Genomic DNA, 14886 nt, shown 5'->3' with positions numbered 1-14886 from the left:
GGGGGTACATTTTTGGTGTACACTCGCACAGGTGCACACTTTAGAGCAGGCATGTCAAACAGGCCTCTGGAGGGCTGCATGCAGCCCGATTGAAATTTTGTGTGGGCCTCCACTACGTTTTTATAAAAGAATAAAGTGCTGGCCACTCGGAGCTCGTGGCCGAGTGCGGATCACAGCCAGCTGACTGGCCACTTTGCGCACGGCACCGCAGTGACTGCTCATGGCCAGCTGGGCCGCTTAGAGCACGGCACCCAGCACATGCTCATGGCTGGTCGGACCGCTCTGCGCTGGGCGCTCCAGCACGTGCTCACAGCCAGCTGGCCACTCTGCATAGGAATCAAGTGCCTGCTCACAGCTGGCCGCTGTGCTCATGCTGCCCCAGTGCCTGAGGGAGAAATGTGCGGCAGCGGCAATGGCTCCGGACCCAGGCATTAGGTTGGGGGGGGCTGGGAGTGCCTGGCTCTGGGAGAAGGGAGAGGCATGGGGTTGGGAGTGCCTGGCTCTGGGGGAGAAAGGAGGCATTAAGCTGGGGGTGGATCTGGGGAGGGGAGAGGCATTAGGTTGGGGGTTCCTGGCTCTGGGAGGGGGGGCATTGGGTTGGAGGGTGTTGTGCCTGACTCTGGGGAGAGGGGGGGATGAAGCATTGGGTTAGAGCGGGGGGAGGGGATTCTGTGGGAGCGGAGCGGAGCAGGATTGGGTTAGAACACGGGTATGGGAGTGCCTGGTTCTGGGGGAGAGGAAGGGAAGTTTTGTTATTTATTTATTTATTCCCAAATAAAATCACAAAATGTATATTAATTTAATAGAAATAAATATGTCATTTTTTGCAATTGCATGAATATTATATGTTCATGCAAAATCTCAAACTTACAAAGTATCTGAAATTTTCACAGAGGCCTGTTCTATTTGATTAACCACGGTCTATATTTGTTTTTATTTCAACAAAACAAGCTATGTATCATATAAAAATTCAAAAGTACCTTAAATTTATATTTAAATTAAAAATTATTTTATATGGGCAAATAACAATTTTACTCGTCAAATTATTATATTATATTAGAATAAGATCTGAAAATTATAAAATATACCTAAAACAATATCTATAATCATATCTATAGCAGCCCAATGTCTGTAACGCTGTAGCGTTACAGTCTTGCCTCTGGGGGTCTTCTTGCCTCCCGCCGTGGCACTCAGCTGAGTTCTGCGCTGCTCAGCCGGGCTACGGCGAAGGAGCAAGCGGCTGTTTGGAGTCTGCGGTCCCCATGCAGCACCCCTGCACTGCGCTGGAATAAGGGGCAAGAGTTGCCAGTTACCTGCAGCAGCACTTTCATGTTAAGTGAGTTTTTAACAAAGAGCGAGCTGCACTGCCAGGCCTCAGAGTCTTGATCTACGTTCCGGTTATTCGGGGCAGGTTTCTGTTTTCTCTGTCGGGAAGTGGCAAAACATTTCTTCGTGATGAAACTTCAACTGTTGTCTGCACCCTTCCCCCATCCCCACCCCCTAAATATTTGGGGGTACCTGGCTACAGTAAAGGGCGGATGGGTATGGAGGAGCTGCCACCTTTGCTCCTGTTCTATCTACCCTGCGCCTCCCCTTCCCTCTTTCTCTCACATCCCTTCCCCCCCTTCTCCCTTATGTATCAGGGCTGTGCCCCTGCCCAGTTCTGCCCCAGGAGGAAACGCCCACACCTTGTCGCGGTTCAGCCAGTGACTGGCGAGGGGCTGAGCCCAGGGACCTCAGTAATGGGAATGACCAGCCATTCCGGGCAGGTTTCGGTTTTATCTGTGGGGAAGTGGCAAAACATTTCTTCATGATGAAACTTCAACTGTTGTCTGCACCCTTCCCCCTTCCCATCCCCCTAATTATTTGGGATACCTGGGTACAGTAAAGGGCGGATGGGTATGGAGACTGGCAGCTGCCACCTCTCCTCCTGTTCTGTCTACCCTGTGCTTCCCCTTCCCCCTTCCTCTCGCATCCCTTCTCCTGCCTTATGCATCAGGGCTGCGCCCCTGCCCAGTTCTGCCCCCTGGGGAAACGCCCGCACCTTGTCGCGGCTCGGCCAGTGACTGGCAGGGGCTGAGCCCTGGGACCTCAGTAGTGGGAGTGACCGGCCGTTGTCCAAAGGGGGCACTGTGGGGCTGGCAGGGACTGGGCGGTGCTGAGCAAAGGTGCTGTGGGGCGCAGCGGGGGGGCTCGATGGTTGGATGTAGCAGGGGCAGCGCCCTCCCTCTGAGCCCTCACAGCTCTGGGCCCGGCCCCTGAGCGGGGGGGCTGTGGGGTCTGGGTCACAGCAGATCTGCCCTTCACCCTCCTGCCGCCCCAAGGCAGCGCCGGCCGCGCCCGACCCCAGCAGCCCTGACACTGGCGGGGGCAGCGCAGGGATTTACCTGGGGAGACAGAGACTGACACAGTGTGCCTGGGATCAAACCACCCAGACCTCTCTACCCGGCAGAGGTAAGTGCCGGCGTCGGCCAGTGCCAGGTTCTCCATGGTCACAGTGAACACGCGCTGGGTGCGATTGTCTCGGATGGAGAATCTGCCCTGAGTCACCTCGGCCTCCGACCCCCTGGTCTCAACTATGCGACCGTCGGAACAGTGCCACGTTGCTAGCCAAATTCCTTTCCGGCACCAGAACTTCGAATTCTCCTCGTAGCCCTCCTCATACCGGCACCGCACAGTCACCGACCCGCCCAGGCGGCCGCGCACTGACTCGGGGCCCGTCACTGCCCAGCAGCCTGCGAGAGACAGAGACAGTGAGACATGGGCACCCTTCTGGCTGCCAGCAGCAATGCCATGTCCCTACTGCCGGGAGACGGGGCGAGGCTTCAGTATCTGGAAGGACAGGCAGGGGGTCAGTGGCTGCAGTATCTGGGTTTCCATGGTTACCCGTCAAAAAACCTTTCTTCTTAACCCTGTGCAATGGGAACGAGAGCAAGTGCCACTCTCCCCTGGGCCTGGCTGGGAGCAGATGAGGGGGTCAGGTGGCAGCAGGCGACGTGTGTGGGCTACTCTGCTCTCAGCAGTTTAATGAATCCATGTAAAAGAGGGGCCTCAAAAAGAGTCTTGATTCTCATTGGCACTCGTGCCTCTTTGCCCCATGCTTGCAGTGCAGAGGAGCTGAAAGGAGATAACAATTAGACAAAACTCAGTCTAAAAACACTTGTGTCATGTACTTGATCATGTTCCTGATAGCAAGGTTTCAGGAGGGTTTACAATAAACTGTCCCTTCCTATATGTACATGTTCATCGCCAGAGCTGGTCTCATAGTTTGATGTGAATAACATTTGTTGCAAATATTAGTCATTTTTCATCAATGAATCGTAATAAATATTGTTTTTCTTTAATTGACCATCTGTGGTAAAATTCTCCCTTTGAGTTTAAGTTTTCCTTACTTTATTTTTATAGATCACTGTGTCTGCAAATAAATGTGTCTGCTGACATGGATTCTGTACTGAAAGCTTTTCTATCTTGCACACTTTGAAAGTTCCATCTCCTGTGAGAATTACTTGGACCCATGGTCAGAGCATGCCTGAGACTTTCAAACTCTGTTGGTGAATCTGGCAAAGCTTGTACAGGCAGTCCCCGACTTACGTGGATCCGACTTATGTGGGATCCCTAGATACGAACGAGGTGAGGCAACTCCCGCACATGCGCAGCAGCATTCCCGGGGCTCACTCACCTGGGTCCTAGGATCCTCCTCCTCCTCGGGCCGGCTCCGACTGGGGTCCCGCAGAGCTGCCGGGCAGAGGAAAAGTGCCTCCCCACGCCCGCTGCCCCCCTGCCAGCAACAGGCTGCCCCCTCCCCTGAGCAACAGGGTGCCGAACAGACAAAAGCAGCCTCTCTGCCCCTCCTCCCCTCTATACATGCCGGGCTCCCGGAGCGCAGCAGCGTCCCCGGGGCTCGCTCACCTGGGTCCTAGAATCCACCTTCTCCTCCTCTTCGGCCGGCTCCAACTGGCCTCTGCCTGCAGCAGCTGGCCACAGGGACAGGGATCCCGCAGAGCTGCCGGGCAGAGGAAAAGTGCCTCCCCACGCCCGCTGCCTCCCCCCCCCCCCCCCCCCCCCCCCCCCCGCGGCCTCGCATCCTGCACGCCTCCCCCCTCCCCCGCTGCCTGCAACAGGCTGCCCCCTCCCCTGAGCAACAGGCTGCCGAACAGCAGACAAAAGCAGCCTCTCCGCCCCTCCTCCCCCTATACATGCTGGGCTCCCTGGGCAAACAAAGACTCCACCAAAACAAACAAAGTGCTGGCCTCATTGTGTTAGCAAAAAAAGGACCCTCCTCCTAGAACCCTGGGTGGTGTGTGGAAATAAAGCTATTAGCTCAAAGCATGGTGCAGAGCTGTTTGGTATTTGATGAGTTACTCCTTTAGTCCTGAGTTTGTCACAGGGACAGAAATAGATGTGAAATCTTCTGAACAGAGGAACAGACAGCAAAACAAACATTAGAGGGGAGTTAACCTTTCCCTATGCTATCCAAAACTAAAAAAAATGTTTGGCTAGAGTTTCCCCTACAATATGTACCAGTTCTGACTTACATACAAATTCAACTTAAGAACAAACCTACAGTCCCTATCTTGTACGTAACCCAGGGACTGCCTGTAATCTCTCCAAGCCCAAGAGTTGTGTAATCTACAAAAAGCCATGTTATTCTCACCTGGGAAAAGAATCCAAAGTAAAACAGGGAAAAGCTTCATGGGCTGGATTCCGTCAGCAGGTGAATCTCTTCTCCAGAAATTCTGGTTTCTTCCAGAGATCAGTCAGGGTCCCTCTTTCTTAATTGTGGGAGTTGAAGATGAAACCCCAGCACTCACTGACCAGATCTATGGCATGAGGTTTCAGAATCTCTCAGCTTCCCTTTGTAAAGCCAGGCATTCACTGCAGAAATAAGTTGCTCAATCTATATTCTTTGTTCATTGGTGTTTGCTTCTTTTTAAAAAGGCGAGGCAGGTTTAAAGGAAATGATGCTATCACACAGGATGAGAGAACAGCTGGGCCACATTTCCCACCACGTGTTTACTGGCTGCCATGCTAAGACTGTCTAGACTGAGGTTTAGCGGCTGGCATAGCTATAGAGATTAGAGCTGAATTGGTGCAAACCCCGTATTGCCAATGTCAAGCATTCAAAAGTCATGTGAGGATCTTTGTCTTCATCTTTTGGTTTAGGACCTTTAGGGGGCACTTGTGCTGTGGAGAAAAGACAGAAAAATTGCCAAGTACTAGCAACATGCATTTCTTTTAAAGCAAAGCATCAATTCTCTAGCAATCACATAACTCCAGGAACTGGGGCTGAAAGACAAGCGCCAAATATCATGACAGTTGTAATACAATCACGATTAGCATCACACTAACTCCTAGGCTGTGTCTACATTGGCACCCTTTTCCGGAAAAGGAATGCTAATGAGACACTTCGGAATTGCAAATGCCCTGGGGATTTAAATTTTCCCCGCGGCATTTGCATGAACATGGCTGCCGCTTTTTTCCAGCTCGGGGCTTTGCCGGAGAAAAGCGCCAGTCTAGACAGGTATCTTGCGGAAAATAAACCCTTTTCCGGAAGATCCCTTATTCCTACTTAAAATCAGGAATAAGGGATCTTCCAGAAAAGGCTTTATTTTCCGCAAGATATCTGTCTAGACTGGCGCTTTTCTCTGGCAAAGCCCCGAGCTGGAAAAAAGCAGCAGCCATGTTCATGCAAATGCCGCGGGGAAAATTTAAATCCCCAGGGCATTTGCAATTCCGAAGTGTCTCATTAGCATCCCTTTTCCGGAAAAGGGTGCTAATGTAGACACAGCCCTAGTGTAAATCTTGTGCAGCAGTACAACTCATGTCCACACTAGATTTTCTGCTCCCTCAATGCTCATGTAAGTTTGTTCCCTGGGGTCTCTTCTCTGGACCTTTTGGATGAATTTAAGCACGTTCAGCAGCAGAGACCTGCTCCCCAGAGCAGAGTCCTTCTCTCCTAAGCTGGGCTTTCTTCCCCAGCTCCCCTGCCTTAGGGACCCTCCTGCCTCTGGGCTCATTCTAGGGCCTGAAGACTGTACCTGTCCTAGGCCCCTTTACTTGCTGAGAGCACATTGACTCCGCCCTCCTGAGTATTGGCTCAGGTCATGTCTCCCCCCACAGCTGCTGCCTCATTCACTGTGGCCTGGGGACTGTTAGCCATCCCCACCCAGTGGCTTGGCTGCTGGCCACACCATTGCTAACTCTGCTCCTCCTCCACATTCCCACTCACCTCCCTTAGTCCTGTCATGCCACTGCCATGGTGTAAGGCTGCTTTCCTCTTCTCAGTCCTGCCCCAGGCTGCGCCCGCCCACCTTCCCATGGCCTCAGATAGAACCCAGCACATTCCGACCAGATCCTCCTGGTTTCACTTCACCTCACCTCTACCAGCTGCCACCCCTCAGGTCCTGCTGCTTGGTGCTGACTCTGCAGCCATTCCCCCTGCTCTCTCTTTGTGTTCCTCATCTCCAGAGCCCTGCAGCTGTCCCCTAGCTGTTCCTGGTTAATACCGATCGCCTGTGCCCTCTGTCACCAGTGCACAGAAGCCCTTCAAACAAACCACCACAAGAAGTCTAGTACCCACAGTATCTTCACCACAGGTGCAGATTTCAAGTCTTTATCCCCCTGCCCAGCTGCTAAGCTCCATCTTGCATAGGCTGCAGCCGCTGCAGGAGCCTAGCTGGGGCTCTCCAGCTTTGCTGGGGAACCTGGCAGAGCTTGTAAGCTTGGCAAGCTCAATCACTGCAGTGTATCTCCAGCAACCCACAGAGCGCCCGCATCCTTCTCCCCTGGGAAAATAATCCAGTTAAAAGAGGGACTAGCCCACGGTCCTGGGATCCTCCTCACACCACTATCTCCTCAGTAGAGGCAGTTAGTTAACTGGGCTGGTGGTGCTCAGACTCCTGCTGTAGTCTTGGCCCTGCTCCAGGAAAGAAAGGTTCTGTCTTTCCCGCACCCCTGCCTGCCGCCCCCATGCACCTTCCCCAGTAGCCTCCCCAGGAATTGAAATTAGAGGGGGTGTTGGAATTTATAAGAGGGGTGTCAGGGCTGTGAAGGTATGTATGGCACCACAGTTCACAAAACTGGGTGGGTGTTGGGGAAATTCAGAGGGGGTATACACCCCCATAGGGGTGTAGGGAAATCCCTATCAGTACCTCTCCCCACCCTCCGGCCTGCCACCCCATGGCAATTTAAAAGGGCCCACTACCACTGCCAGAGCGGAGAGCCCCAGGTTAATCCTGCACCTCCTCCCTTCCCACATCCCATCCTTCCCCCAAATCCCTCCCAGAGGCTGACCCCTCACTGCTTCTGCACCCAACCTCCCTCCCAGAGCCTGACCCCTGCATACCAATCCCCTGCCTGAGCCCAGAGCCTGCAAGAGCACTCAAGCTGTGGATAAATCCCTGTATTATTATCACTCTCATATAACTTTGTATTAAGATCTTGTCCTTTTTGATGTTAAGTGTTCTTATAGAATCTCTGTAATATTTCTCCTATAACTTTGTATTAAGAGAAACTTTCCATTTTATATATATAGATCTTGTAAGAAAAAAATGTCTTTTGAGCTCTCCCCTTTCCTTGATTGCCCTGTTGAAATGAATGAGGTGTGAATGGAGAATGAAAGGGGAGCACCTCCAGCAGCAGTTGCAAGGGCGGAGAATGTCTGGGAGCCAGATCCAAGACAATATCTGTAAAGTGAGCTTATTAAGAAGACTGGACATAGAGACCCCTTGGGAGTCAAGCAGCAAGTGCCTGCCCTTGGAAGAACTCTCCTTGAAGCAGCATTAAGAAAAGCAAGGTGATGACTAATTGGCTGCATGAGAAGGATAAATAGGAGGCATCTTGCAGTGGGTCCCCGGGTTTTCGTCTTGTCAACATGGGAGCATCAATCCGGATCTGCAGAAGTCCGGCTCCACCCCTCCCCCATCTAATTCATCTGGCCAGTGCAGTTAGCGGGAGCAAGTTTTGGTAACAACAAGACAGAGTGTGCTTGTGTGTGCGTGAGAGTGCATGAGTGTAATGTATCATATGATGAGTATTGATTGATCTATGTATGTTCAGTAAAGGTTGTGTGTTGCCTTATCCCCCTGAAAAAGATCCCGGATGCTTCTTTTAAGCACAACAAAGCTCCCTACCAGAGCTTTAGGCAGCTGGGAGGGAGGGAGTTTGAGTGGGGAAGGGGTGCAGGAGATGGTTTGGGCACCACCAAAATTTCTACAAAGCTGCGTCCTCTGCTCCCTTGAGAATACCAGGTTCCTGCGAGTCCTCTGGGACCCTCCTTTCAGACCAGTTGAAGATGAAACTTGCAGACTCAGGGACCAGTTCTGTAATCGGAAGTCTCTAGCTCTCTCGGCTGCCACTTCCCTTTGAAGAGGTGGGTGTTTCACCAGATGAGGATGTTGCTCGACATCCATTCCCCATGGGGGTGTTTACTGTTCGCATTAAGAAGAGCGAGTCACAGTGTGAATGTGACTGATATCAGAAGCTGATTAAAAAAAACTTTGACCCAACTACACAGTTTGGCTGATGGTAGAGCCCTGAACAATGTTGCTCATTACTACACAGCCTAAGGCTGGGTCACCAAGTGCCTTTAGACACCTACGGCTGCTCTGTGCCACCTGACTGGGCTAAGGGACCTGGACTCCAGGGTGTGCAATTACAGTGTATACATGCTGGGACCCTACCATCTTGTAGAGTCCTATAACTCTGGCTGCAGGCTAAGCCCGAACCCCTAAGCTGTACTTACAGGCCCTTAGCCTGGGCCCTGCAAACCCAAGTCTGCCGGCACAGACCAGCTGCAGGTTTTTATTTCAGTGTAAATGTGGTTCTCAGTCTGCGGGTTGCTTGTGGCCCAATCAGCGCAGAGCTGGGGTTGTATGACATCCTTAGGGCCATACAGATAGCTTATCTAGTGGCTGCATGTGGCCCACATCACTCGCAGAGAGCTGCATGTGCAGCCACAGTGGTAAATAGGTTGAGAACTGCTGATGTAAATATACCCGCTGAGACTTCAGCTATCGGGGAGTCTCCATCCCTTATTATTGCATAGGGCAGCCCTGAGGTTGTCCCTGCATGAGAATCCAGAAATCACGTGTAGGTCTGCAGCAACCAGGAGCTGATCTTTAAAATCTCAAGAGTGTTTGATTATTTAAAGATGCCTTTTTTAAAACCTGTGGGGGTACTTGGCTCATCTTTTCAAACTTTTCTCTGCTGCCAGCTGCCTGGAAACTTTTTCAAAGGCAAGCTCAGATCCTCCCCTAATCCTGATCATCAAGGAGTTGGGGCTGTAAACAAAGCACCGATCATCATAAGACTCACACTAAAATCACGAGAGCTGGTAACACTTCAAGCAACCAAGTGGGTCTGGCAGGAGCGGCGCAGGCAGGGGGATTAGCATAGAGATGCGAAGGGGGCTGAGTTTAAAGGAGAGTGGAGTTCCTATGGGACAAGTGGGGAGAAGGAGCAGATTCCCCCCCTCCAGTATCCTCACTCACGAAAGGTCTACACCACAGAGTTTTGTCGGAAAAACATGCGTCCATACTGCAATCACGTTCTTTCACAAGAAAATCAAAAGAACAGAGGGGTTTTCCCAGCAGTGGTAATCCTCATTCTACGAGGAAGAAACCTTTTTTTGAAAGAGCTCTTTTGCAAAAAGGCGTGTGTGGACTGGCAGGAGGGTTTTTTTTCGGATGAGGAGGCCTCCAGGAATAGCATAGGTGACCTGGAATGGTGGCCATTCCGTCCATAGTGTTCACAGCTTACATGCGAGACAGCGTCCATTCAGTCTGGATGCTTTCTTTCGAAAAAGCAGATCACTTTTTCGATGCACTTTTGCAGTGTGGACATTCTGATTCGAAAGATGTTTTTTCGGAAGAGCTCTTCTGAAAAACACTTCCTTTGAAAGAAGCCTGTAGTCTAGGCCAGTGTTTCCAGAATGGTGTTCCTCTGGGTTCCATGAGGTGAAAATAAGGGTTCAGTGAGACAATTCCATGACAATAACCAATTTTATTTAAAAATAATAATAATTAATATTTACGTTTTCATGAATTTTATTGAAAACAATTTTCATTTGCCACGATAAGTGTCCCTGTGAAATGCCAGCTTAGCCAGAGAGTGGGACGATGATGTCACTACTCAGTGCTGTGCACGCAGTCAGTCGGTCATGAGATTGCCTGTGGAACGAGGTGTACTGGTACTTTGAATTAGAGAGCCTAATTCGAACTACCTACTCCGTGCCGCGTGTAGCCGTGCGCATGGAGTCTGCACTAAGGGGGATTTAAAAATGGCGGCGCCCAGCAAGATGCAAATGAAGCCCAGGATATTTAAATCCCGGGCTTCATTTGCAACTTCGAATGCCTACATTAGCCACCCTAGTTCGAACTAGGGTGGCAGTGTAGACATACCCAGGGAGTGTGGATCACGTGGGTGACTGAATACGAATATACGAGTGCCACGTTGGACAAAGTCGAAACTTCAGCTGTCAAACCAGTTGCTTGTATGGGAGTGCGCAGGCCGGGCTCTCGCAAATACTTTACTTCAGTATAGTCGTGTGATTTCTTGTATTCAAAAATTTAACCGTGACTAATGGAGTTTTACTTTTTGTACACATTAAATGGGATTTTTGTTTTTAAATACGAGCAATTAAACTGAATGTTGATCTCCTGACCTTTTTTAGCATTTGTTTATTATTATCAGTACTTATTTGTGGTCTACTTTTTCAGCTCCATATATAAGACTCATTAGGGGTTCTGCAAAATTCTTTTGAGTTTAAAAGGGTTCCGTGCCAAATAAAATTGGGAAACACTGGGAAAGACATAGCGTCAGTGTGGGGTTAATATGTGGCTGGTACTACAGCCCCCTAGTGGTGCACAGGGTGCGGATGAGGACAGAGAGGAAAGCCTAGAGGGCATAAGGGGAAATATGGAATCTACAAGGAGGGGGAAGGAAAAATAGGAAAATCTCCAAGTATGGAGATAGGAATATACCACTCGCTCACCCCTAACTTAGCCTCTTTCTTCCTACTGCTGTGTGTGAGAGGATGGAAGTGACGGTGAGTCCAGTTGCGAGGAGAAATGGCTGAGGTAAAGGAACAGGTATGAAGGGAAAACCATGAACTCCTCAACTTGAAGGAGCAGAAATCACCCCAGGGAAGGCACCTGCTCCACCCTCACCACCGCTCATTTCTCACTGATGCTTTTGTCTCTTTACTTTAAAATGCCTGCAAAGCCCATGGCCTCCCTCTGGGCCAGTCCCATGTTTCCTACTGGACGTGGTAGATCCTTCAGCTTTTCAGAAAACAGAACATTTCATGTTCCCTGCCGGGTGTCTCAGGGCCTTTGGCTCTGTTCTCCCCTTGCCCCTTTTATACACTTGACCAACCAGAGGGGGAAATGGAGCAGAAAGGGAGCAAGGAGTTGCTGGGGCTTCTGAGACCTTCTTCCCTGAGTAGCCTCCAAGAAAGGGGTGAGCAATAAGAGGCTCAGGAACTGGACACAGTTCTCTGAGGTTACACCTGGCAGGCCACCTGATTCTTCATTTACCGGCATTTCTTCAGATGCTCAGATAACTAAAGTATCTGCCAGCAGCGAACTATCTCCAGCCCATGGGCCACCTATTGCCTGTCCCTGCTCCCAAACCAGTGCTCACCAACCAGGATCTACCAAGAGGTCTTGGAGCCTCTGACGGGGGATCCTGACTGGTTTGGCTGGGAAGCTATCAAGCGCTAGCACATCAGTTACCCCTCTTCCCACTGTCATGCTGCTCCTGCCCTCTGCCTGGACCTGTACCCTCAGGTGCCTCCTGCTTGCTGTGCAGGGGAGGGAGAAGAGGGGGGCGCTGATATCAAGGTGCCCCTCTCCCACTTCATACCCAACTCCACGCAGAGAGAAAGGGATGGAGGGAGCTTGGCAGTGCAAATCTCTGTCACTCTCACACAGTGTGTGTCTCTGTCATTCTCACAAACACGCCCCGTCCTTCCCTCTCATCTCCCGACCCAACACACACGTTGCACTTTTACTGCTTGCAAAGTGGGTGAGTTTTGGTTTTTGACTGGTCTGTGCATTTCAGCATTTTCATTTTTCTCTTACACTTAAACTGAATTCTTTGAGGATTGAATTCTAACATGCCGGACCTGCTGTGGCTGGTGTAATTATCCCTCTGATAATTGCTGCTCCTGGACGAGGCTGGCATGTCCCTGAGAGATGCAGGGCAGGGGATATCCACATGATGCTCTTGCCTGCAGACACCTCTCCTGTAGTTCCCATTGATCAATTACGGGTAACTTAAGCCAGTAGAAGCTGCGGGCTCAGTGCCTTTAGAAGAGGGGCAGCACATGGCATCATGGAGCCATTTCTGTAAATGACAGCAGCTTTCAGGAGTGGTGCAGGGCTAGGGCAGGAGTAAACCTGCCTTAACGGCCCTGATCTACCATCCAGAATCCGTCTCAGTTAAATGGTGCCCAGCCAGGGCCTGCTTCCTGAACCCCTGTCCGAGCCTGAGCTGCCTCCTAAACCCAACCTCCTGTCCCAGATGTGAGTCCCCCTGCACACAAACACCTTCCCAGAGCTTGCACCCAGAAACCCACACAAATCCCCAACCCTGGGCTAAGCCTGGAGTCTCTCCCACACTCCAAACTCCTTGGCCCAAGACCAGAGCCTGCACCCCAACTGCCTACCCCAGCCTGGTGAGAGTGAGTGAGGATGGGGGAGGAAGGAGGATGGAGTGAGCAGGGTGAGCCACCTTGGAGAAGGAGTGGAGTAGGGGCAGGGCCTCAAAGAAGGGGCGGGAAGGAAATGGGGCCAGGATCTTTGTATTTGAGGTAGCTCTTACATTGCACTTGAATTGAAAAAGTGACCTTGTGGTTAAAAAGATTGGAGCCAGCTATCCTAGACCTTACCCCCTTGGTTTCCACAAGAACTCAGCTTGGCTTCAAATGCATCACTGACATTGCTTTATTGGCATAAAATCAAGCCACACCTGATTCGATCAGAGTCAAGTTCATAGAGAGTGGACAGGTGTAGGATAGACCACACATCCCCTGTGCGAAATCATGGATCAGCTGATATAAGCTCTGACATTAAATACTGCTGGGTAACAGATCAGCCCACACACTAACGTTTGTAGCCAGTTCCTGACTAGAACACAATCTTTTCCCGTGATGGAGGTAATCACACGCTGCTTACTAGTCTAACACTTTTCTATTAACTGCATCTTTTATATATTTATGAAGCTACAGTCAATTCATGCTTTGTTCACGTCTTTGCTCAGAACAGTCCGACATGGACTACAGTTCAGTGTGTAGCAATTTTGGTCACTCTAATGTCCCAGTAATTAAAGGTAAGATATTGTATGTACTTATCTAAACATAAAACATTCTATCCAGGTGCATTTGACATAAAGTGAAAAAAACACCATCTTGTCCAAACACAAATAAGCCCAGACACCTCCCGAATCTAGAAAGGTGTTGTAAAGGATGTTCTACAAAGATCTGTGTGCCCGCTGTTCCACCATTTGCCCAGTCGGTGTCTGTGGGAACTGTACTTTGTGCCAGAGACGATGTAGGGCAGGGGAAGCAAACGGGCAAGCTGTGTGGAAATCTGTCTCTGCAGTTGGACCAGTTTTCTTTCCTAAATGTCTCCACTTTAGGAGAAAATGAGACTCCATTTAGCAATATCGTGACCTTGAGGCACAAATCCCAGCTCTTAGTCAGCCGCACCTCCCCAGAAGCCTGAGAAACGACACGGCTTTGTGAGATTAACACATTTGGGGCAGTTGCGATTAAGGGAAGAAGGGGATTCCACTGGAGAACACCTGGTGGCAATACCCTCACTTGACCTCGTGTTTCTATGGCCTTGTCTTCACTACGCCAGGGATCATCGAAGCAGTGATGGATTTACTGGGCTGTTGATTTCCCGCGTCTGCTGAAAACACAAAAAATTGGTCTCTGAGGATATGTCTACACTACCCCCCTAGTTCGAACTAGGGGGGTAATGTATGCATACCGAACTTGCTAATGAAGCCCGGGATTTGAATTTCTCGGGCTTCATTAGCATAAAGCCGGCGCCGCCATTTTTAAAAGCCGGCTAGTGCGAACCTCGTGCCGCACGGCTACACGCGGCACGGGCTAGATAGTTAGGACTAGCAAGCTATTCCGAACTATCTGTACGCCTCGGGGTTCGCACTAGCCGGCTTTTAAAAATGGCGGCGCCGGCTTTATGCTAATGAAGCCCGGGAAATTCAAATCCCGGGCTTCATTAGCAAGTTCGGTATGCATACATTACCCCCCTAGTTCGAACTAGGGGGGTAGTGTAGACATACCCTGAGTGTGCTCCCATGAACGCGGTATTCTATTTGCCTAGCTGAAGTAGCTTGACATTGGGGTGAGGGGAGGATAGACAAGGCCTGCCTATGACTATGTAGAGTCCAGTTGATTCAGGGCAGCCTCTGTCACTGCTGCTCTGACCCTGTGGTTTAGGTCACTGACTGAGTCTGCAACTATGCTACCAAGTTCTGTTGACAAAACTTACATCACCCAAAAATCAACAAAACCAAAATGGCCACAGGCTGCTCCCACTTTCTCCCCAGGACAAAAAATCTTGACCATGCTACGGACACCAACATCAACAGTGTGAGCAATGCACGTGCACAGGGCCCTCTGTAGGAAAATGCAGGCCTTGCTCCCATTGCACCCCTTTTCCTTAGGGTATGTCTACACTACCATCCTACTTCGAACTAGGGTGGTTAATGTAGGCAACCGAAGTTGCAAATGAAGTCCTGGATTTGAATTTCCCGGGCTTCATTTGCATCTTGCCGGGTGCCGCCATTTTTAAATCCCCACTAGTTCGGACTAGGCTTCCTATTCTGAACTACTGGTAAACCTCGTTCCACGAG

At 50.4% G+C, this 14886-nt stretch overlaps 1 protein-coding gene across 5 annotated transcripts in view; it reads right to left on the bottom strand.

Moving 5' to 3' along the window:
* The window catches only part of LOC102456325 (CMRF35-like molecule 5), a 139986-nt gene that overhangs the window by 98869 nt on the left and 26231 nt on the right, over window positions 1-14886 (bottom strand). For 2 of the 5 annotated variants that reach the window (XM_075903735.1, XM_075903734.1), the window contains exon 7: window positions 4655-5184. The gene's annotated coding sequence lies outside the window, so the exon portion shown is untranslated. Of the gene's footprint in view, window positions 1-4183; window positions 5185-10407; window positions 13917-14886 lie in introns of those variants that run through there. The other 3 variants (XM_075903733.1, XM_075903736.1, XM_075903739.1) reach the window with 3 other exon arrangements.

This window comes from Pelodiscus sinensis, chromosome 20 (assembly GCF_049634645.1).
Source record: "Pelodiscus sinensis isolate JC-2024 chromosome 20, ASM4963464v1, whole genome shotgun sequence".
Taxonomy (NCBI): domain Eukaryota; kingdom Metazoa; phylum Chordata; order Testudines; family Trionychidae; genus Pelodiscus; species Pelodiscus sinensis.
This window is presented reverse-complemented; position numbering and strand designations above follow the sequence as displayed.